This window comes from Ochlerotatus camptorhynchus, unplaced genomic scaffold, assembly GCF_037179485.1.
Source record: "Ochlerotatus camptorhynchus isolate MF236.1 unplaced genomic scaffold, CSIRO-AGI_Acam_v1.1 ptg000082l, whole genome shotgun sequence".
Classification (NCBI taxonomy): domain Eukaryota; kingdom Metazoa; phylum Arthropoda; class Insecta; order Diptera; family Culicidae; genus Ochlerotatus; species Ochlerotatus camptorhynchus.
In genome coordinates this window covers 1378237-1400190 of record NW_027040572.1, presented here as the reverse complement: position 1 = coordinate 1400190, position 21954 = coordinate 1378237, and the positions used below count along the sequence as shown (strand labels likewise).

At 40.1% G+C, this 21954-nt stretch overlaps 1 long non-coding RNA gene across 1 annotated transcript; it reads left to right on the top strand.

The window, feature by feature from the left end:
- Positions 1–510: 510 nt before the first annotated feature.
- On the top strand, positions 511–17294 carry LOC135698147 (uncharacterized). Its single transcript, XR_010517463.1, has 4 exons — positions 511–984; positions 1061–1392; positions 16605–16942; positions 17019–17294. It is a non-coding gene; the product is annotated as an uncharacterized LOC135698147 (long non-coding RNA).
- The last annotated feature ends 4660 nt before the right edge of the window (positions 17295–21954 follow it).

Sequence of the window (21954 nt, the reverse complement as noted above, 5' to 3'; positions counted from 1 at the left end):
TATTAGAATCTACAAATCAGCCGGAATTCCTAGTGGTTAAAATGTGATGAGGATTTAGTCGTTTTAATTCCGGATGTTGCTGATCAGCTGATCTGTGCAATCCTAGTTTGTGTCCGTTTACATCCTCCAGTTTATAACAATTCGAACCTAGTTTAGGAATAATAGTGTTTGCAGGAGAATACGTGTCTGTCAGCTTTGCGTTGAAAGTTTTTGCTTTATTGGAAAGGAAATAGTTTTTCTTCAATACAGTTTCCCCACCTTAAATTCGATAGGTTCTACAGTGGATCTCAAATTATAATACTTCCCGTATTTTTCGTATGCTTTTTCGAAGATTTCCTTTTGTTCATCACTTAATTCCTTTGGTTCATTATTCACATTCTCTCCAAATTCGTTCATTCTTGATTATTTGTCTCCGGAGCTAATATAGTTCCTTCCATAATTGACAAAAATAAAGCATTTTCTGTAGGTTCTCATCCTGATCTGTTTGTTTTTTTTTTCTTTTAGGTACGTTCTGATCGCTGCACCAAAGCCCGACTCACCCGTTCGGTCGGATTATTTGTTGGACAACCAAGTAGCAAAAAGGTTGAACTGTGAGCCGCTCCGGAATGCCAAAAACAAACATGGGTTGTTTGACCACACACTTTTCGAAGTGAGAGGTGACGACTCCCAGCGTTGTGTTGAACTTTTAGACCGTGGGAATGGACCCATATAGTCGATGGACACAACTTGCCATGGCATCGACGCTATTCTCGGACGACCCAATTTGAGGTGGATGTTTCGCCGTTTTGCAGTTTCTCACACATATGCGGCCAATAGTGCTTTTCCCGGATTTCCCTCATCGTTTTGTAGTACCCAAAGTGGGTTACACTGTGCTCGTCTTCGAGGATCTGAATAGGATCAGCTTTTGGCGGCATATCAACTCAAAACGAGGATCTTTTGAAGTGCAGCTGACTTGCAGAATTGACTTTGATGTTCAAGTCCACCGTAAGTACATCTACCTCATTTACTGCTCTTGATAACGCGTGTGCTAAAATATTTAATTTCCCTTTGTGTATTCTAGAACTATATCATGCTGCTGCAGTTTAAGGGCCCATCCAACAAGTCGTGCGGAGATGCCCTCGACGCTTACTTTATTTAACTATTTCAAGGATTGCGCGTCCAGTTATAAATGAGTACCCCCTACGTAATGGCGGAATTTTCCAATGGCCAAATCTACAGCCAGGCATTAGTGTCCCGTTGCAGATTACTTCCTCTGAGTTGAAGAAACATATTTGAAAAGAATGAGATTGGGCGCCTACATTCATTAGAGATGCTGTACCAGAACTGTTTCCGCTACCACTAAACAAGCGTCAGATTCTATTAAAATCTGGATTCTTCAGGATTGGTGGAGAAGTGAGTACACTTTTTTATTTCATTAAATGATTTGTCTGCCTCTTCAGGCCCAATAAGTTTAGTTTTCAACTTATTTAGTAGGTTCGTGATTAGTGTCAGGATGGTACTGTAGTTTGGTATAAATCGCTTGTTTTAACGTTGTTGGCGAGGGATAGCTAAGAATCGGTTCTAGTTTTGAACTATCTATCGATCTCTGACAAAATATATGCTAAATAGGAAATTCGTTTATGGATTTTTTAGGACTTTTCCACACTTATGGACAAGTTTGCTCTACTCAGTCGTTCCGCTACCATTTTCAATAATTTCAAGTGTTCTTCTAACGTTTCAGAGGTGACGACTATGTCATCCAGGTAAACAAAAACCTGAGCCTCATAACCCTGAATCGGGGAATAAAAATCTAAGATATATTTTTTTTTATTTACTCCTAACATTATTAATCATTTTTTGATTTGTCGTTAAGTTGCTACTTACGGATTTTATAAAGAAATGTCTCTTTTGAAGCCAGGATAGATTGGCCGATACTCAGGACCCGGGATGCAGTTAACACGAAGGGGAATTAGAAATAATCACGCGAGGATTCTATTCGTGAACAGTGTCACTGATAGTGAATTTCATTTTCGATAAATGCAAGACGAAAAATACATTAAATAACGTCAATAGTTCAAGTGTGTTTACAATATTTACAAACATTTGTAGTATATCAACTGCACCCATTACCAGTCTGTGGGCAAGAGGTGCGATAGGGTGACCGAGCGCGCGCGTTACACGGAGTATAGTAATATATGCGAATTCAGTGGATTGATAAGAGAGCAAAAGGCATATTCAAGATTCTCTTCTCTCGTTATCCGAAGGCTAATGATAAGGAAGAGTACATTCTTGGTATTGATCGCAAGTGATCGAGTGTGATCAATATAGGTCTTATATACTAAGGAGTATCCATTGCTAGGGTTTGCGTTAACATATGCTGGCCTCCGTTGAAAGGTGAAGCCTTTCAACCGACATGAAGGTGAAATGATAAAGGATGATCTGCACCGAAAATAGTTGTCATGTAGCTTCCATTGGAAACGCAAATGATTTTCTTCCATAAACAAAATTAATGGAATTCATCTGAATTTCACATAACATTTATGCGATCACGTTAATTTTATATGATTTTTCATATGAATTTCATCGGCCGCATAATATTCATGTGATTTTGTGGTGGGATTTTTAGCTATGTGATCACATGAAAGCTATGTGAAATTCACATGGTTTTCATCCATTAGATATGTGATAAATTTTTTGAGTGTGGTCGTCTTCGTTGTTGTCGATCGCTCTCCACGTCGTTTGTTTTGATTATCCTTTTGCTCGGCAAGGGTCGTTGACCTTCGCACGGTCTGATCCTTGATCAGCTGTTTCCTCTACCAGTACTCGATCGTTGGTCGTTGCTATTGATGTCATCGTCATAGTAACTGGCTTTCGATGGTCATCACTTGGTTGGGCGCACTCGTGGTTGGGGTTGGAGTCGGCATCGATGGATCGAGGGTGCATATAGGAGAACAAAAAAATCTTCAACTTTTTGAAATTTTAATGAAAAAAAATACTTACAGGGGTTAGAGGCCCGCAGGCACTGGAAAGTTGGGACTGCAGGGTGGTATGAATTTGAATTGGATCCCGTCGCCAACGCAACGATTTACCATTGCTGCTTTATTTTGTTGCGAGTAGAATTTTTTGCGCAGCTCTGCTAACTCTCGGAGGGTTCCCTTGAAGTTTTGGGCGTTGTCACAGTGGATTATGTGTGGTTTTCCTCTCCGAGACATAAAACGGTGTATTGTCGCGATGAAGGCGGCTGTCGACAGATCGTAAACCAGCTCAATGTGGATGGCTTTTGTGACAATGCAGATGAAAATTGCCCCATAGCATTTTGTTGGTTGATATTTGCGAAGATCGATTTTCCGGTATAAAGTTGTGCATGAATCGACGAAGTATCTCAGAGATTCGAAGTAGAGAACGGAATGTAGAGCGTAGACCGAATATTTCATTCGATTCGTGAACTCTGACCGGTAACGATATCGATCGTTCTTCGAGGGATTCCACTGTCAGTTCAGGCAGGCCACTTTGGAGGACTGGAGGCCAGAAACGGGATGGTTGTTGCAGCCAGGATGGTCCCGTCCACCAGGCTGACGACTCCTCTAACTGACTTGCTTCAATTCCACGAGAGATTATGTCCGCTGGATTATCCATACCCGAAACGTGAGCCCAGACACCATTGGTTGTTAGATGTTGCACTTCCGATACTCGATTCGCAACAAAAGTTTTCCACCTTGACGGAACCGAGTTGATCCAGTGGAGTGTGATCGTTGAGTCCGACCAGAAGAATGGTTGAGAGTTCAGTGCGATGCTAGAGTTCACCTTGTGGTACAAGTGGCTCAAGAGAAGAGCCGCAGACAACTTCAACCTGGGAGGACTAACCTTTTTCTGCTTCTTCGAATCTCCGAGAGGTGCCACCTTGGATTTCGTAGTCAGCAGACGAACCGAAATGCTTTCATCATTAGAAACGGTACGAACATATAGGCAGGCACTGTAAGCACGTTCCGACGCAGCGCAAAACCCATAAAGTTCTATGTTAACGGGTGCAGTAGCAAGTGCTGCCCACCGAGGTACGGGGATTGAAGAAAGTGCATTTAGACTGCAACGAAAGGAAAGCCAATGCTGCTGTTTATTTTCGTCGAGATGATCATCCCAAGACGTTCGCAGGGAGATTGAACAAAGATTTTTGCTAGAACTATCACTGGTCCAATCAGCCCAAGCGGATCGAAAAGTTTTGCTGTATCTGATAATACAGTGCGCCTGGTGATTGTGTCCGATTGAGACCACTTGGGAACGGAATAGTGAAACAAATCTGTTTATGGTTCCCATATTAGTCCAAGGGTTTTGATAGTCGATGGTGAATCCAACGCAAGGACTACTCGTTCTTCACGTAGTTTGGGTGGTATGATCGAAAGGATGCCCGTCGAGTTGGACGCACATTTGCGTAAGCTAAGCCCGGAAGATTTCTGCAGATTTCGTAACTGTTTGCACAATTTCGCAACTGTTTGCACAGTCAGCATATCGTCCATATAAAAATCCTTCGAGAGGACTAGAGCAGCATGAGGATACAGATCAGCTCCTTGCTTAGACAGCTCCAGAAGACACCTAGCAGCCAAATATGGCGCCGAGGCAGTGCCGTAGGTGACGGTGGTAAGCTCGAAGGTTTTCAGCGGTTCTGAGGAAGAGAAACGCCAGCGAATGCGATGTAGTGGACAGTCAACAGGGTGAAGAAGAAGTTGCCGGTACATTTTTTCGCAATCGGCAACCATTCGCGCCTGATTAAGCGATACTCCGCTGTCCGTCCGACAAGAGGCATCGAACACTACCCTCAATTTAGTGGTTGTGCAATCAGCTTTCTCGACGCCATGATGAGGCAGGTAGTACGACGGAAGAGTGTTGAAAGTGACTATCTAGTGGTTCTGGGCTGCACACGTGAGCCACTTTGAGTTGGTTACGGGAATGATAAATCCCTATCTTACCGGATGCTACCCAGCCAAAAACGGTATTTTGTAAAACTGGCTTTTCAGGACCCAGCTTGATGAATCCTTCTAGGACCAGTTCTAAATCTATTGGAAGATCTATTGGTCCCGGTTCATGGAAGTTGGGATCTGCTAGTGTGATTCCAGATGGAACGTTCCAGCAGGAAGAATCAACCACGTTGACAGAAAGCTCACGGGTGATCTTCTTCAGTATGTGACAGGTTCTTCGACAGTATATTTGGTGCAATGGGACCCTATCCTAACATCAGCAGCGTGATACGATACGACGAGAGTGTTGCCAATGCCTCCAATTTCTCGACGATAAGGATAGCGACTTAACTGCAGCTTCTGAACCATATTCTCGGTGACTATGCAAAGTTTCGATGCAGGATCCAACAACGCTCTGTCCCATTGGGCATCTCCATCGAAACCGAAAACCTTGACGATTGCGGTTTGCAGCAGAACAGTAGCAGGAACGGTTTGGGTGCTTTCAACGAGAGTGGTGGAAACAAGGCTAGTTGTTTGGGCAGAGGTTGAGGGTGACTGGGATTCAATCGATTCAAAATTCAACCGAGATTGCGAAGAAGACTAATTCGAGGAATTCGTTTGGTTCGAGAATGAGGAATTCGAACCAGAAACGAAAATTATATTGGGTTTTTGTTGTAATGACAAACGATCGCTAGGAGGTTGGTGTAGCATAGTATGGTTCTTCTGGTTGCAACCCCTCCAACCGCAGGACGAACAGCCCTTCAAAAGATGAGAGGAGGACAAACAATTAATGCAAAGATTCTTTTTCTTCACTTGGTCAAATCATTGGGAAACGGCCAGCTTCTGGAACACGCCACACTTGAATGGTGAGTATGGAGACTTCGAACAGAACGAACAGAAACCAGGCGTCGAATTAGTAATGGTGTGGATTGTATTAACCTTCGTTGATTTCAACGGCTTTCTGCGAATCAGATGAGCGAAACTTCAAAGGTGCCAACGACTGGAGAACCATTAAATGTGTACGCAGGAAATCGATAAGCTCCCGATACTGTGGGACCTCAGTAGATTTGTGATGAGCTTCCCATTGCCTTGGGGTGAACGAATCAAGACGACAGCAGATCATGTGGGATAGAAGCACACTCCAACCATCCGTTTGGACGCCCAGTTTGTTGATTAGGCACAAATTGCGCTCAAAATCGTCGATAAGACGCATAAGGGACTCGCATCATTTCAATTGTGAAAAGTGAATCTATGTAAGTTTTAACAACTAACTTTTTGTTGTCAAACCGCTTCTCCAACAACTGCCACGCAACGGCGTGGTTTGCGTCGGTCAGCTCAATCGATTCAATAACCTTTCTGGCATCCTTGGTTAATGATGCAACATCTTATCTATCTGCGATAATTGAGTGTTTGAATTAATCAGATATTTGTATTTATCCCTAAATGTGATCCATTCCAAAATGGATCCATCAAAAGTTGGAAGCTTCACTTCAGGGAGTTTGATTCGGGACTGGGGTAGATTTGGCGCATTAACGACAGACAGAGCTTGAGCGCGAATTTTGCTAGTTACGAAATTAGATGTGAGGATATAGTCGAGTTTGAATTTCTGGCGAATGAGACTATTGCTATTCTCCGTTTCCTCATCACAAATGGTTTCGTCCGCGTTTGCCGCCTTTGTTTCATCCAACAGTAGTTCGAGTTTAAGACTTCCTATGAAAAACCTCAATTCGTTGCTTCCATCCCTCCAGTTGGTTCTTATCTCTATCCGCATCAAAACGATCCATAAACTGCTTCAAGTTGGCCATCGTATCCAAATAAAAGCGTTCTTGGCGGCTCAGCTGTCTCAAAGTTCAAGCCATTCTTCAACCAGCGAACAATATTTCGTACAACAATACGACACAGGTGACCAACCTGAACCACCAGAGCACAATATGCAACCTCAACTAGCAGGGATGAAAGCAAACGAATCCAAAAAATCGATAATTGCTTCAGTGGAATTGCACAAAAAGCTGTATGCAATAAGTCAAATAACGTAAAATCCTTTTATTTCATTTCAAATGAGCCCGTTATCACTCGAAGCTTCAACTCGCATGCGGTACTTTCGGTTGCTCCGCTTCACCCAGAACGGCGTCAGTTCAACGTCCACCTTTTTGTACTATTGTCCAGTGGTGCACAAGCCAAGCCAAGCCAAGATAACGTTCCCACGCAATGTCCGTCTGCTTGCCTGGAGCTTTCTCCCTCGTAGACCGACAAACTCCCAATGATTACAAAATTCTTCCGAGATCACGTTTAATTACGTGATCTTCCGCGCACTTATTGTTCTTTTAACTTTGACCCGCGTTGATCCACAGGCTCTATACAGTAGAACTGTGATCGAAAACTCACGCGCGATCCTAATTGCTTCAATTATTGCACTATGGTCCGCATTTCTCATGGTTGATCCGGCTCGAAGGACCAACAATGTTGACGCGGGCACTTACGAGACGCTCGGATTAGACACTAGAAAAATCGCGACTGAATTATCGTTTAGAGAAAGGTTACTTTATTTAACTTCAATTGTATTTATTACACACCTCTAATTTTAGGTTTATTTTTGACTGATACAATTCTGGTTCGTGTAATAGTAATAAATGCGAATTCAGTGGATTGATAAGAGAGCAAAAGGCCTATTCAAAATTCTCTTCTCTCGTTATCCGAAGACTAATGATAAGGAAGGGTACATTGTGGTATTGATCGCAAGAGATCGAGTGAGATCAAAATAGGTCTTATATACCCGAATGGCTTTTGCTGGATAAGATGAGGTTGTGGCATAATTAAACGAATAAGCTCTGCAAATAACGCTCGTTGAAAACAATTTTATGAATATGTTACTGGAAAAAAAATGCAAGGATTTAAAAGGAGGACATTTTCGTGCAAAAGGAGGATGTAGAAAAATTATTGGAAAAGTAGGACATGTCCTCCTTTAGGAAACCATATGGTAACCCTACACTCACTAGAGTTGGATTGCAGGTTACGCATGTAATCATCACCTCAGGAGGGTTATTCATAAATTAAATTCTTATATAATGCTAGGAAACACCTTCAGATAAAAAAAATTTACAACCAAGTCTTGTCTAAACGATCAAACGCTTCTCCATTTCCAGTTGAAGTTCATTGAAGCTGATCCAGAACTTGGACATTCAAGCCACCCGAACAATGTTGACTGTCGAACCGGAGCATCTCTCGTTTAAACAGCATCTTGACTGACGAAGGTACGAGTTCCTTTATTATTATAGCGCAACAGCCAAAGGTGCTACTTAGAGAGGGGTTTTAAGATAAGAGAGAAACGTATTCAAAACAAACGACCTTGGCACCCTATGCCTAAGTGGTTTCTACCAACACTGTCATTTCAATCAAAATGTGCGTTGCTCGATTGGTTCTGGCTTTGACAGTTGGGTTGGCTTAAAATCAACCAGTCCGCTTCTTTCTTATCCTAGACCCTCTCTAGTGCTACGAAAAGCTTAAATCTGGGCTTAGTTATTTGTTTCAAAGGTGCGACCTTAGACATTCGTCCTTCCATTTCTTCACGTAAGAGCTAGGTTATTTACTCACCGATTTTATGCATTGCCATTGTGCACCAGTTTTAACATTGAACTTACGAGATTGGGTTTGATGGTTTTGACAATAAGCTCAAACGAAACGTCGTCATCTGAAATTTAATGTTGTTAAATTCAAATTTATTGGATTTATCTTAAACTGATGTATAGCGTCAAATTGGTATGAGGTCTGAACAAGATATAGTGGCAATCCATGTTTATAATTTTCTCCAGTAAGAATGCGATCAAACGTAGAATCGATCTTACCTCCTGATCAAAATCTGACACACTTACCCATCTTGTGATCACGGTGGATCTGATCCTATTGAACCAAGTGATAACCAGATAGTAAAGACAATACTAGTTGGCGCCAGCATCAGTGGTTTAAAAATGCTTCGCGCTAATGGCATAGTTCCCCTGCCGAAGAGCATTCCACAATGGTGTCTTGGTTAGCTTTAGTTTTGTAATACTATTTGAATTATCATTTGTCAACAGGATCTTTTGAAGCCTTAAACACTTAATTCAACCAAATTAAGCAACACCGCTTAATTGATACACTTTCATTCATACAAAAGATGGGATGGGATTATTTTTTACTTGAAAATAGTACCCTGAAATGCACAAATTTTAATTGACAACGACAAAAAAAATGGAACTCCATTTCCTGCTCATTAAATTATTGTTCCGACCCTAGCTCTTTTCTACTAAATACAGTTTCACTCAAACTATCTACTTTCTATCCTTTGTTTCAAGAATAAAGGAGCACATATGTGAGAGGCCCCGTTAAAAGTACTGAACAAAGTATCCAGTACCCTTAAACTCCCGCCACAAACCCTGCCAATCACATATGTGCTCCTGTTCTAGCTCCTAACTGATTAAAAATGCTTCTCAGGGTGGTATCACATTTCCCGGAGCTTAATTTTCCAAAATGGACCATTTACATGAAAGTATGAAATCATGTGCTTTCAAAACGGAAAAAGTTATGTCTTTATTCAAAATTTTGCTAATGGGAATATTGTTTTCTTTATTCAAATATCATATTAAAAAAACAACAATAAGCAAACAAAAAAGATAAAAACAAAAAATAAATAAAACAACGCAATCAACACTCAAAGAAGAAATTATTCCCATTTCAATATATTTTTTAAAGCTTTCTTATTTTTAAAATTCTTAAACGAAAATATTGCCGAAAACGTTAAACTGATCAATGGCCCAATCTCAAATTAAAATCCGGGAAATATGATACTACTCTTTCTACTAGCTAGCTACTATAAGTGAATGGTAAATTTTGAGGTAGCTAACTAACAAGCTAAAAGGAGCACATATGTGATAAGCCCCGTTAAATGTACTGAAAAGTCACCTCTATTACTAATTTCGATCGAAACTGATTTTCAGTTTCAATCAAAATCATCAAAAGGGTTTTTTTTTTTTTTTTTTTAACTCTTTATTTGTTCCAAATTCAAAATAAATTACATTTCATTTTAACCTAGGTGCTCCAGTTACTGCAGTAACGTACCAGCCTTAATTGTTATGATATATATCTAAGTGTTTTTACATTGTTCATGTCTTGGCAATTCAGTATTTTAAACAGGTTTTTTAACCTGCATGTCAGTATAACAATTGATATCTTAAAACTAAAAACTAAAACTAAATCTTATCTAAGTATAAAGGGAATTAATCGTTGCAATTGAGGATTGCAACGATTTTTGCCTGAAATTATTAATTATTTTGTTGGACATTTGTGCTAAAGTCTCAACATTCGAAATTCTATGTACTTCGGTTGTACTGTACCAGGGAGGCAACTTCAAAATCATTTTCAGAATTTTGTTCTGAATCCTTTGAAGTGCTTTTTTCCTGGTAGTGCAGCAACTAGACCATATTGGCACAGCGTAAAGCATGGCCGGTCTAAAAACTTGTTTAAATATTAGAAGTTTATTCGTCAGGCAAAGTTTGGATTTCCTGTTTATAAGAGGATACAAACATTTAATATATTTGTTACATTTGGCTTGAATGCCCTCAATGTGATCTTTAAAAGTTAATTTTTGGTCAAGTATTAATCCAAGATATTTCACTTGGTTTGACCAGGAAATTGGAACTCCGTTCATAGTGACTATGTGACTACTACTAGGTTTCAAAAACGAAGCTCTAGGCTTATGTGGAAATATTATAAGTTGAGTTTTGGAAGCGTTGGGAGAAATCTTCCATTTTTGTAAATAAGAAGAGAAAATATCTAAACTTTTCTGCAGTCTGCTGCAAATAACACGAAGACTTCTTCCTTTAGCGGAAATGCCTGTGTCATCAGCGAACAAAGATTTGTGGCAACCCTGAGGCAAATCAGGGAGGTCCGAAGTGAAAATGTTATACAATATAGGCCCAAGAATGCTACCCTGAGGAACTCCTGCTCTAACAGGTAGTCGATTAGATTTGGAATTTTGATAATTTACCTGCAGAGTTCTGTCAGTTAAATAATTTTGAACTAATTTCATAATATAAAGTGGAAAATTAAACTTTTTCAATTTAGCAATCAAACCTTCATGCCAAACACTGTCGAATGCTTTTTCTATGTCTAGAAGAGCAACTCCAGTTGAGTGGCCTTCAGATTTGTTTGAACGAATTAAATTGTTAACTCTTAAGAGTTGATGAGTAGTTGAATGCCCATGGCGAAATCCAAACTGCTCATCTGCAAAAATTGAGTTCGTATTGATGTGAAGCATCATTCTATTCAAAATTATCTTTTCAAAAAGTTTACTTATTGAAGAAAGCAAACTTATTGGACGGTAGCTAGAAGCTTCAGCTGGATTTTTATCCGGCTTCAAAATTGGAACAACTTTTGCATTTTTCCATTTATCAGGAAAGTATGCCAAATGGAAACATCTGTTAAATAATTTTACCAAGAAAGACAAGGTACTCTCTGGGAGTTTTTTGATGAGGATATAGAAAATTCCATCATCACCTGGAGCTTTCATATTTTGAAAATTTTTAGTTATAGACCTTACTTCGTCCAAATCAGTCCCCCAAGAATCATCAAAAATATTTTCCCGAGAGAAAATATTCAGAAAATCCCGAGCAACCTGATTCTCAATAGGACTAGTAAGACCCAAACTGAAATTATGGGAACTCTCGAATTGCTTAGCAAGTTTCTGAGCTTTTTCCAAATTTGTGATCAAAATTTTACCACCTTCTTTAAGCGCTGGAATAGGCTTTTGAGGTTTTTTCAAAATTTTTGTGAGTTTCCAAAAGGGTTTGGAACTCGGGTCTAATTTAGAAATATTATTTTCAAAAGTTTTGTTCCTCAGGGCAGAGAATCGCTTTTTAATTTGTTTTTGCAAATCCCGCCAGATAACTTTCATGGCAGGATCGCGTGTTCTTTGATATTGTCTCCTACGGACATTTTTAAGACGGATCAAGAGCTGAAGATCATCGTCTATTATAATTGAATCGAATTTAACCTCGCATTTTGGTACTGAGGCAGCTCTTGCTTCAACTATAGAAGTAGTCAGAGATTCAAGAGCATAATTAATTTCATCTTTGGTTTGCAAAGGAATGTTTGGATCGAAGTTATATTCCATAAATGTTCGATATTGCTCCCAATCAGCTCTATGGTAGTTGAAAGTAGAGCTGTTGAGATTACAATTATTTCTTGGGATATTTCAAAAGTTACTGGAAGGTGATCAGAACCGAAGTCAGCATGGGTAACCAATTGGCTACAAAGTTGACATGAATCAGTTAAGACCAAATCAATAGTGGAGGGATTTCTTGCAGAAGAAAAGCATGTTGGGCTGTTTGGATATTGAATAGTGTAATAACCTGCAGAACAATCATCAAACAGAATATTACCATTGGAATTGCTTTGAGCATTATTCCATGAGCGGTGTTTTGCATTAAAATCACCAATAATGAAGAATTTAGACCTATGACGGGTAAGTATCTGGAGGTCACCCTTGAGAAAATTCTTTTGCTGGCCTACGCATTGGAATGGCAAATAGGCAGCTATAAACGTAAGTTGTCCAAATTTTGTTTCAACAGAAACCCCCAAAGTTTCAAAAACTTTGGTTTCAAATGAAGAAAGAATTTTATGTTTGATTCGTCTATGAATAATGATGGCAACGCCACCACAGGGTCCATCAAGACGATCATTTCTATAAATCAAGTAATTTGCGTCCTTCTTAACCTTATGGGCAGGTTTAAGGAACGTTTCAGTTATAACGGCAATATGCACGTTATGAACTCTTAAAAAGTTAAATAGCTCGTCTTCATTATCTTTAAGAGATCGAGCATTCCAATTTACAATATTTAATGCTTTAAAATCCATTACTGAATTTTAAAGTCATGACAATATTATTTGCAAATTTTACTGCAGTTTGAATAGCATCAAACATGGAGTTAGATTTAAGCATATCAGAAATCATGTCAATTAATGAATTCTGTAAAAATTCCATTTTGGGGGCAGTAATGCTTCCTAAGTCAAAATTGTCAAAATTTCCATTAGAACGTTGGTTAGTATTTTGATTTCTACCCGCTGCAATAGCAGCATAGGTAGCTCCATTAACTCGCTGAACATTGTTAGCAGCGAGGGGAGTAGGTACAGATGAAACATTTGAAGCAGGGGAGATATTTGTACCTACGGGTACGAATGTAGAATTTGTTCCTCGCTGACCGTTGTTAACAGCAGAGGAATTTGTACCTGGTCGGAAACGTGGAGCGTTTCCTACCTGACGGTTAGAACGAGATTGTAGGATCGCTTTGCGAGTCTTACATTCCCAAAAATTGGATTTGTGGTTTTCACCACAATTTGAACATTTAAATTTCTTAGGATCTTCCTTCACAGGACAGTCGTCCTTTGCGTGAGAGGAATCACCACAATTCATGCATTTAGCTGGCATGTAGCAATTTTTAGTTCCGTGACCCCATCCCTGGCACTTACGGCACTGGGTGAGGTTTTGGAAATTTCCTCCAGTCTTCCTGAAGTGTTCCCACTTCACTCGGACATGGAGCATAAGGCTAGCTTTTTCTAAGGCCTTAAGGTTGTTTAGTTCACTAGACTTGAAGTGAACTAAATAAAAATCATTAGAAATCCCGTTGCGCGAATCGCCAGGACGGGATTTCATTTTCATTTTGATTACTTGGAGTGGCACAACTCCAAGTAATTTTGCCAGTTCATCTTTGATCTGATCCAGGGATTCACCACTGGGCAGTCCTTTCATGACAACCTTGAACACACGTTCAGTTTTGGTGTCGTAAGTAAAAAATTTGTGCTTCTTCTCAGTAAGATACTTGAGAAGACATTTAAATCCGTCCAAGGTTTCAGCCAATACACGGCATTCACCCCGACGTCCAATTTGTAGTGAAAACTTAACTTTCACGAAATTCAAAAGTTCCATGCGAAGAGCATGGAAATCGGTAGTGGTTATCACAATAGGGGGAATCTTTTCCTTCTTGGCATTAAGCCGGGAAAGTTTACTAGAATTTTTCTTGGATGATGGATCATTCTCATCATCCGTGAGCAAATCAAATTGATTACTCAAATTAATTTCATCAGAAGGGGGGTCAAGAGTTTGCCCCTTTCTTTTGCGTTTAGGCGCCATGGCGGCAGTAAATTTTTATCCAAATCGACTTCCAAGCAGATTACTATAAGAATCTGAAGGATCGAAGAGGAATTTTCCAAATCGATATCCAAGAAGGATTACCTCGGGTAGGGTCCAAACAAGGATCGAAGAGGAATAAGAGTTGAACAAGGTAGAAATTTTTTACAGGTTGAGCACTGAAAAGTGCTGTTTAAATTTGTTGTAGCTTTAGGTAGTAGTAACACTTCCTTCAGCAAAAAGCAAATAGATCCGCACGGCAAGAGAGCACGATGCGGACTGAATCATCAAAAGGGTTGACTTTTCAGTACCTTTAAACTCCCACCACATTCCCTGCCAATCACATATGTGCTCCTGCCCTAGCTCCTATCAATCTAACTGATTTTTTTTTTTCTACAAATATGGTACTATATCTAAACCCTATCACTACTACTCTGAAATGCAACGATCGAGCTCACGGTAGTGGTCCTTCGAACTCCATAAACAAAAAGATCTTCGATGATAGCATTCTGCCACATCGATTGGTTTGCTCGAAAGCACGGTTCCTAAACGAATTTTATTCACCAAAAAGTCCCTATCCGGTGTCAATGGGTTCCGAGGAATCTTCGTAGTAAAAATGGTAGCTCGAGGTATTCATTAGTACCCGGCTACAACACCTTTACTCGTCAGGAAACCTCGGAGAAGCTAAGAAATTTTAATGAAATTCGTTGGACCACCAGTGAGCTCGATCTGATAACAAAAAAGAATACCAAACTACTAGACGAAATTTGAAATTTCCATTAAACCGAGGGCCATGGCCGAAACCAAAAAAGTCAATCCTAAACATTTCCAGCTAAACATTCTCTTTACCAAATTTGGGTTGGGCCCACTGGAAATTTTTTCAAGCAGCACAGTAGGCTGCTTTGAAACTGTCAAATTTTGATCATCCTCGGTTTGCATGCCTGTATTTTCTCGCAGGGTACAGTGCTCCCAAAATCCAGCATACACAAAATTCAACTGAGTACGCTGCAGTTTGGGAGAAGTAGTTTGCGTATAAACGTTAGCAGTGTCCGCTACATACGTCACACGCTCCAAAAGTTCATGGTGTGTCTTGGCGTATGCTTCAAACACTGCTACCGTTGTCGTACATTGCTGTACCCTGGCTATTCCTGCTGTCAGAACCGAATCTACATCGGCTCTGTTGCACCTAAATTCCTCACAAAAATTTAGTTTCTTTTCTTCCACCTTATCTCCTAATTCATCATTTATTTCTAACCCTACTCTCTCACAATTATCACCTAAATCTTCCTTAACATTATCCGCGATTGAGGCATTCTGGGTAATTCCGCTCCTCTCAAATCCCTCACCAATCATTAGTTTCCTAGTAGATGCTAAAAACGGCCCCCGGATATACTCACCGACCGATGACCTTACATTGTCATACTCATCGGTTACCGGTAAGTTTTTAAGCATTTCCCAGCGATCCTGCCTTTTTGGCAGCTTCGGCTTTGAAGAAGCCGCTTTTATACGCTGGTAAATGGCCGTTAGCTTACCATCCGGGTCGGCACGCATGAAATCCGGCAAAGACACCGGTCTAACATTCCGACTGGACCGGGTCTGCCGAGCATCGCGGCCATTTTTCATCTTACTGGGAAACATTTTTTCTTGAACCGCCTTGATTGGAGAAATTGGGAGAGCTATCAAACGTACGTCCGCTTTGAATTCACCTCAGAAGCCTCTTAACGATTTTTAGCAGCAGGCTTCCTTATATAGACTTCTGGCGTGTGAAAATTTGGTTACGAGGGTGTTGCTATGGTAGCGACTATGGAAGGGATGCGCAGTGGGTGAAAATCGTGAAAATCGGAAAATTTGATCAACGTAGGCGTGCATGTTTTCTTCTTCATAGAAATGTCAACTTTTTTCACGACGCATCATACACTGATAAAAATGTAAAGGACAATGGTGTAGGATGGTTGAGGTCTTCCTTGTACAGGTCAGGTGATTTTTTACCAGGAGTGTGCTTGCTGGTGAGTACTTATTAGAATCTACAAATCAGCCGGAATTCCTAGTGGTTAAAATGTGATGAGGATTTAGTCGTTTTAATTCCGGATGTTGCTGATCAGCTGATCTGTGCAATCCTAGTTTGTGTCCGTTTACATCCTCCAGTTTATAACAATTCGAACCTAGTTTAGGAATAATAGTGTTTGCAGGAGAATACGTGTCTGTCAGCTTTGCGTTGAAAGTTTTTGCTTTATTGGAAAGGAAATAGTTTTTCTTCAATACAGTTTCCCCACCTTAAATTCGATAGGTTCTACAGTGGATCTCAAATTATAATACTTCCCGTATTTTTCGTATGCTTTTTCCAAGATTTCCTTTTGTTCATCACTTAATTCCTTTGGTTCATTATTCACATTCTCTCCAAATTCGTTCATTCTTGATTATTTGTCTCCGGAGCTAATATAGTTCCTTCCATAATTGACAAAAATAAAGCATTTTCTGTAGGTTCTCATCCTGATCTGTTTGTTTTTTTTTTCTTTTAGGTACGTTCTGATCGCTGCACCAAAGCCCGACTCACTTTTTTGGACCGTGGGAATGGACCCATATAGTCGATGGACACAACTTGCCAAGGCATCGACGCTATCTTCGGACGACCCAATTTGAGGTGGATGTTTCGCCGTTTTGTAGTTCCTCACACATACGCGGCCAATAGTGCTTTTCCCGGATTTCCCTCATCGTTTTGTAGTACCCAAAGTGGGTTACACTGTGCTCGTCGTCGAGGATCTGAATAGGATCAGCTTTTGGCGGCATATCAACTCAAAACGAGGATCTTTTGAAGTGCAGCTGACTTGCAGAATTGACTTTGATGTTCAAGTCCACCGTAAGTACATCTACCTCATTTACTGCTCTTGATAACGCGTGTGCTAAAATATTTAATTTCCCTTTGTGTATTCTAGAACTATATCATGCTGCTGCAGTTTAAGGACCCATGGAACAAGTCGTGCTGAGTTGCCCTCAACGCTTACTTAATTAAACTATTTCAAGGATTGCGCGTCCGGTGATAAATGAGTACCCTCTACGTAATGGCGCAATTTTTCAATGGCCAAATTGACAGCCAGGCATTATCGTCCCGTTGCAGAATACTTCTTCTGAGCTGATGAAACAAATTTGAAAAGAATGAGGTCACTAAGGAAGCATCAGATTCTATTGAAATCTGGATTTTTCAGGATTGGTGGAAAAGTGAGTACACTTTTTATTTCATTAAATGCTTTGTCTGCCTCTTCAGGCCCAATAAGTTTAGTTGTCAACTTTTTTTTTATTAGGTTCGTGATTAGTGCCAGGACGGTACTGTAGTTTTGTTTAAGTTGCTTGTAGAACCTACGATTCCCATCAATCTTCATGCTTCTTTTAACGTTGTTGGCGAGGGATAGCTAAGAATCGGTTCTAGTTTTGAACTATCTATCGATCTCTGACAAAATATATGCTAAATAGGAAATACGTTTATGGATTTTTTAAGACTTTTCCACACTTATTGACAAGTTTGCTCTACTCAGTCTTTCCGCTACCATTTTCAATAATTTCAAGTGTTCTTCTAACGTTTCAAAGGTGACGACTATGTCATCCAGGTAAATAAAAACCTGAGCCTCATAATTCTGAATCGGGGAATAAAAATCTAAGATATATATTTTTTAATATTTACTCCTAACATTATTAATCATTTCTTGATTTGTCGTTAATTTGCTACTTACGGATTTTATAAAGAAATGTCTCTATTGACGCCAGGATAGATTGGCCGATACTCAGGACCCGGGATGCAGTTAACACGAAAGGGTAATTAGAAATAATCACGCGAGGATTCTATTCGTGAACAGTGTCACTGATAGTGAATTTCATTTTCGATAAATGCAAGACGAAAAATACATTAAATAACGTCAATAGTTCAAGTGTTTTTACAATATTTACAAACATTTGTAGTATATCAACTGCACCCATCACCACTTTTTGGAAAACAGGTGCGACAGGGTGAGCGATCGCGCGCGTTACCCGGAGTCTGTCTGTGCAGAAGAGGACCGTTTGCTTCGCCTGTCAACAAACTAACTGTTCGGTTCTAATGCTGATGCTGCTGCTGCTACGTTGGAAGTATGAAGGAAAGAGTGGGATAGACAAAGGATATTCTGAGATCATCTGGCTTATGGAGGAACAATGAGCTGCTGCCGTAGATGGTTACACAGCCGGTTTAGTCTGGTGCGAAAATGCGTAGAACTATCCGAGACGAGAAAACTATTGTTTCGCACCGTCTAGACTGCGATCAGCTGTGCACTGTGCCGGTGCTACAGCCGAGATACCTCGAATTAAACGACACTCTGGGTTGAGGAGGATTGTCATGGTGGTCAAAATAATTGCAGCGAAATACGGTTCACGTTCAGCGTGAATATACTCCCCGCCTTGAATCTCTTCGGGATTCAACTTAGTTGCTGTTCTTCTTCGTGGTGACTGGATCATTTCTGTAATGGTAATTCATCTTCGTCTTTGTGTGGAATCCTCCATGTCATTGTACATGAGGTTGCTTGGGTAGGTCGTGCAAGCGTTGCTGGCTGTCTAAGTCTGAACTGAAGGGGTTTGCTCGTACAGCGCTGTCCGGTTTGGCTAAGCAGAAGCTGTAGGCGATCCGTGTCTGGACCCTGGGTACTAGTTGGTGGTCTTTGATCTGTCTGTCCATCAAATATCGCAATGTCCGCGCAGGTAGCTTGCGGTCCAGCGGAGTCTGAAGTGGCGGTAAGGATGTTGCAAGTTGGTGTACGATTGTTTGGCTAGCATGTTTGCGATTCAGCAGAATGTGGAATGGCAATCGTGCATTACGCTCCGATGAAGCGGTCCCGCAGGTTCAATGCGGTCCGGATTACGTTCCGGAGTTGTAACTTCTTGGTCGTTCTCCTAATCAAAAAATACCATAAACGAACGATAACCCAAATTATAGAACTATTTCACAAATGATTTGGATGATACTCCGAACACGTCGTTAATCAAAATAACCATACAAGCATATTAGGGTCGTAGCTTGACGGATGATGAGGGACAGGCAAGGTACGCGTCAGTCTGGATTCCGCTCCGGATTGGTGTCCCATCGTTGACTTGACGTCACATAGTGGATACGACGTGGTGATTGTGATTTGTTGGAGGCTTCGTTTCTCCAGAGTATTGGTTTCATTTGGGGTTCATTTTTGGTTTCATTTAGCTTGTTAGGGGAAGACGCGCTAAGATCGTTCGGCTGGGTAAGAGGGACCACAGCTAGTTCTATATGAAAATCTCAAGATTCTTACCAATACTCAATACAGAAAAGATTAACAACATGTTTTTATCATTCTGAAACACCTAGTAGTACCCAAACTTATGAAGCTTCAAAACAATAAATAAAAGCAAACTACTTGTTCGATGAGGCTCTCAGGATCTAATTTTGAAATCAACAAGTATGATACTTTTTGATGAACAAACGATGTTTTCTTACGTTTGTTGGTACCTGTTTCCTTCAGTATGTTGTACTGCTTCTGTGGCGGTAGATAAAGTTATGTAAAAATGCATGAAACATGTGAAAATATACCATATTGTGAAAAATGTAAACCAGGGGTAAGACGGATCACTTTTAACGGGGTAAAAGCGTCACCCTTCTTTTTCGCGTAGTGACTTTGTTTAAAACTGAATTGATGTTTTCCAGATCAAGTAGTAAGTGACATTCGTTTCTCTTAGCTATATCCAAGAATAAATACCTGGATTCATTTATACATATATGGTGAGATGTGACTATTCTTATTAATTTATATTCCCAAAATAAAATAAATTTTGTTTTGCTTCCGGGTGATATCCGGAACATGTCCGTGAGTGTGGTCCACCATACTCAATTTAATTTTTTTAGAGTTCTCATGTGATTTGATGATGGATTTCGATTTAATATGATTTTGACCACTTCCCCGGTTGTACCCGGAACATGTCAGGGTGTAGAATCAGAATATGACTCACATTGAACATATTTTCTAATCATCTTGCGATTTTTTGTTTCACAATATAGGTTTGTATCATTTTTGATCACTTCTAGATCTGTACTTATGGTCACTGGAACCTGTTCCGGCCATATCTATGGAACCGATGACCGATTCCAAAGATATTCATTTATGATCTATGTGCCCATAGTACCATTCATGAGGCACTAGTTGTGCCCATAGTACCATTCATGAGGCACCATTGCATAAAATTGGACGGAACAAATCCATCATGGTCCGTCTTACCCTATTGGTGGTCCTTCTTACCTCGCTTGTAAAAGAAAGATTTTGTTTTTATCGGTCAAATTTTTCGTTTACGAAAGTACACCATGAATAAAAATCATGAAATCGTGAACGTTGTCCGCAAAATAAACGTCACGTTCACGTTTATGCGAACTAAGTCATAAATTCGAAAGAACTAGTTGTTCAGATTATCGTGATTTTTTGTTCACGAATATCGGAACGGTTTTTTTTTTGCGTGAGAAAGGCTTGATCATTAGCTTTACGGAGTCGATAATTCATTGTTCATTTTTTGGAGTCTAATAGGAGTTGGGCCGAATACTCGCGGCATACCCGTGGCTATAGGGGTACATTGAGGCTTGGGGTGTGATTTCGTTGTCTCATCAGAGCGTTGTTGCTAGTATATGAACGGTAGTACGGTTCTAGATTCAACTTCTTTAACATTTGTTTTGCACAGTTGTGCATTACAGTAGTGCTCCGTTTTTTGGACGTTCCGATTTCAGCACATTCCGCATGTTCCGTTTTTGGCAACAAGTCTACTTCGTCTTGAACGATTGCATTGAGATAGTTTGCAGGTAACGCGTGTAATAATCACTTCAGGAGGATTATTAATAAATTAAATTCTTATATTGTCACGGACAAAAGCTACTTTCTTCTCCCGTTAGAGAGAGTCTTTCGCTTTTTGGTTCAGACACCGATTTTTGATTCTAGCAGCTACTTTTTTCTCCGGTTAAGAAGAAAAGGTTTCGCTTCTAGGCCGAAAGTTCTTTCGGATTCAAAAATGAAGAATCTGGAGTAACCTACGAACTTTATTTTACTACTTAAAATGATCTTTATTTCTTGTGTTTGTGTGGTTTACATTTATGAATTTTTTCAAGTGACACAGATGCGTCTTTTCAACTTTAGTTCATTTGAGATTTTAATTATTATTTACAGTTACTAGTCCTATCAGGCCTATTTTAAAGTATGACCACCTTGGTGGGATTGGTTTGATTTGAATTGGAAAAAGGAGACTACTTATAACTACTATTTACAACTACAACTAACCTACAACTACTATATGCACCTAACCTACTATATACAAGTTGCTTATCAAAGCATGTTCTGATAAATTACATTTTTCTGCAAATTTAGTCTTAATTTCGTTAATTCTTGAATCTATTTTGGCAATTCCTGCCTCTTCGTGTAAATTTGTTATTCTAGTGTCGAAAGGACGATCAAGAACCATCCTCAGCACTCTATTTTGTGCGACCTGAATTTTGTTCTTGTGAGTCTGTGCACATGATTCCCACACCGGAGCTGCGTAGAGGATCGCAGGTGCTATGATTTGTTTGTAGACGGCCAGTTTGTTTACCCTTGAGAGGCGAGATCTGCGGCAAATCAGCGGATACAGACACCTAACCAAGGCAGAACACTTGACTACTGTTTTCTCTACATGCGAACGGAAGAGGAGCTTTTCATCAAACAACATCCCGAGATAGGTTACTTCGGCGGACCACTCAGCCCTTGTGCCATCCATGATTACAGTACAAGATGGAGCCGGTTTCAGTTTGGGCGATTGCCGATGGAGGAACATGATCGCTTGTGTTTTGGAGGCATTGATTTTGATTTTCCACAT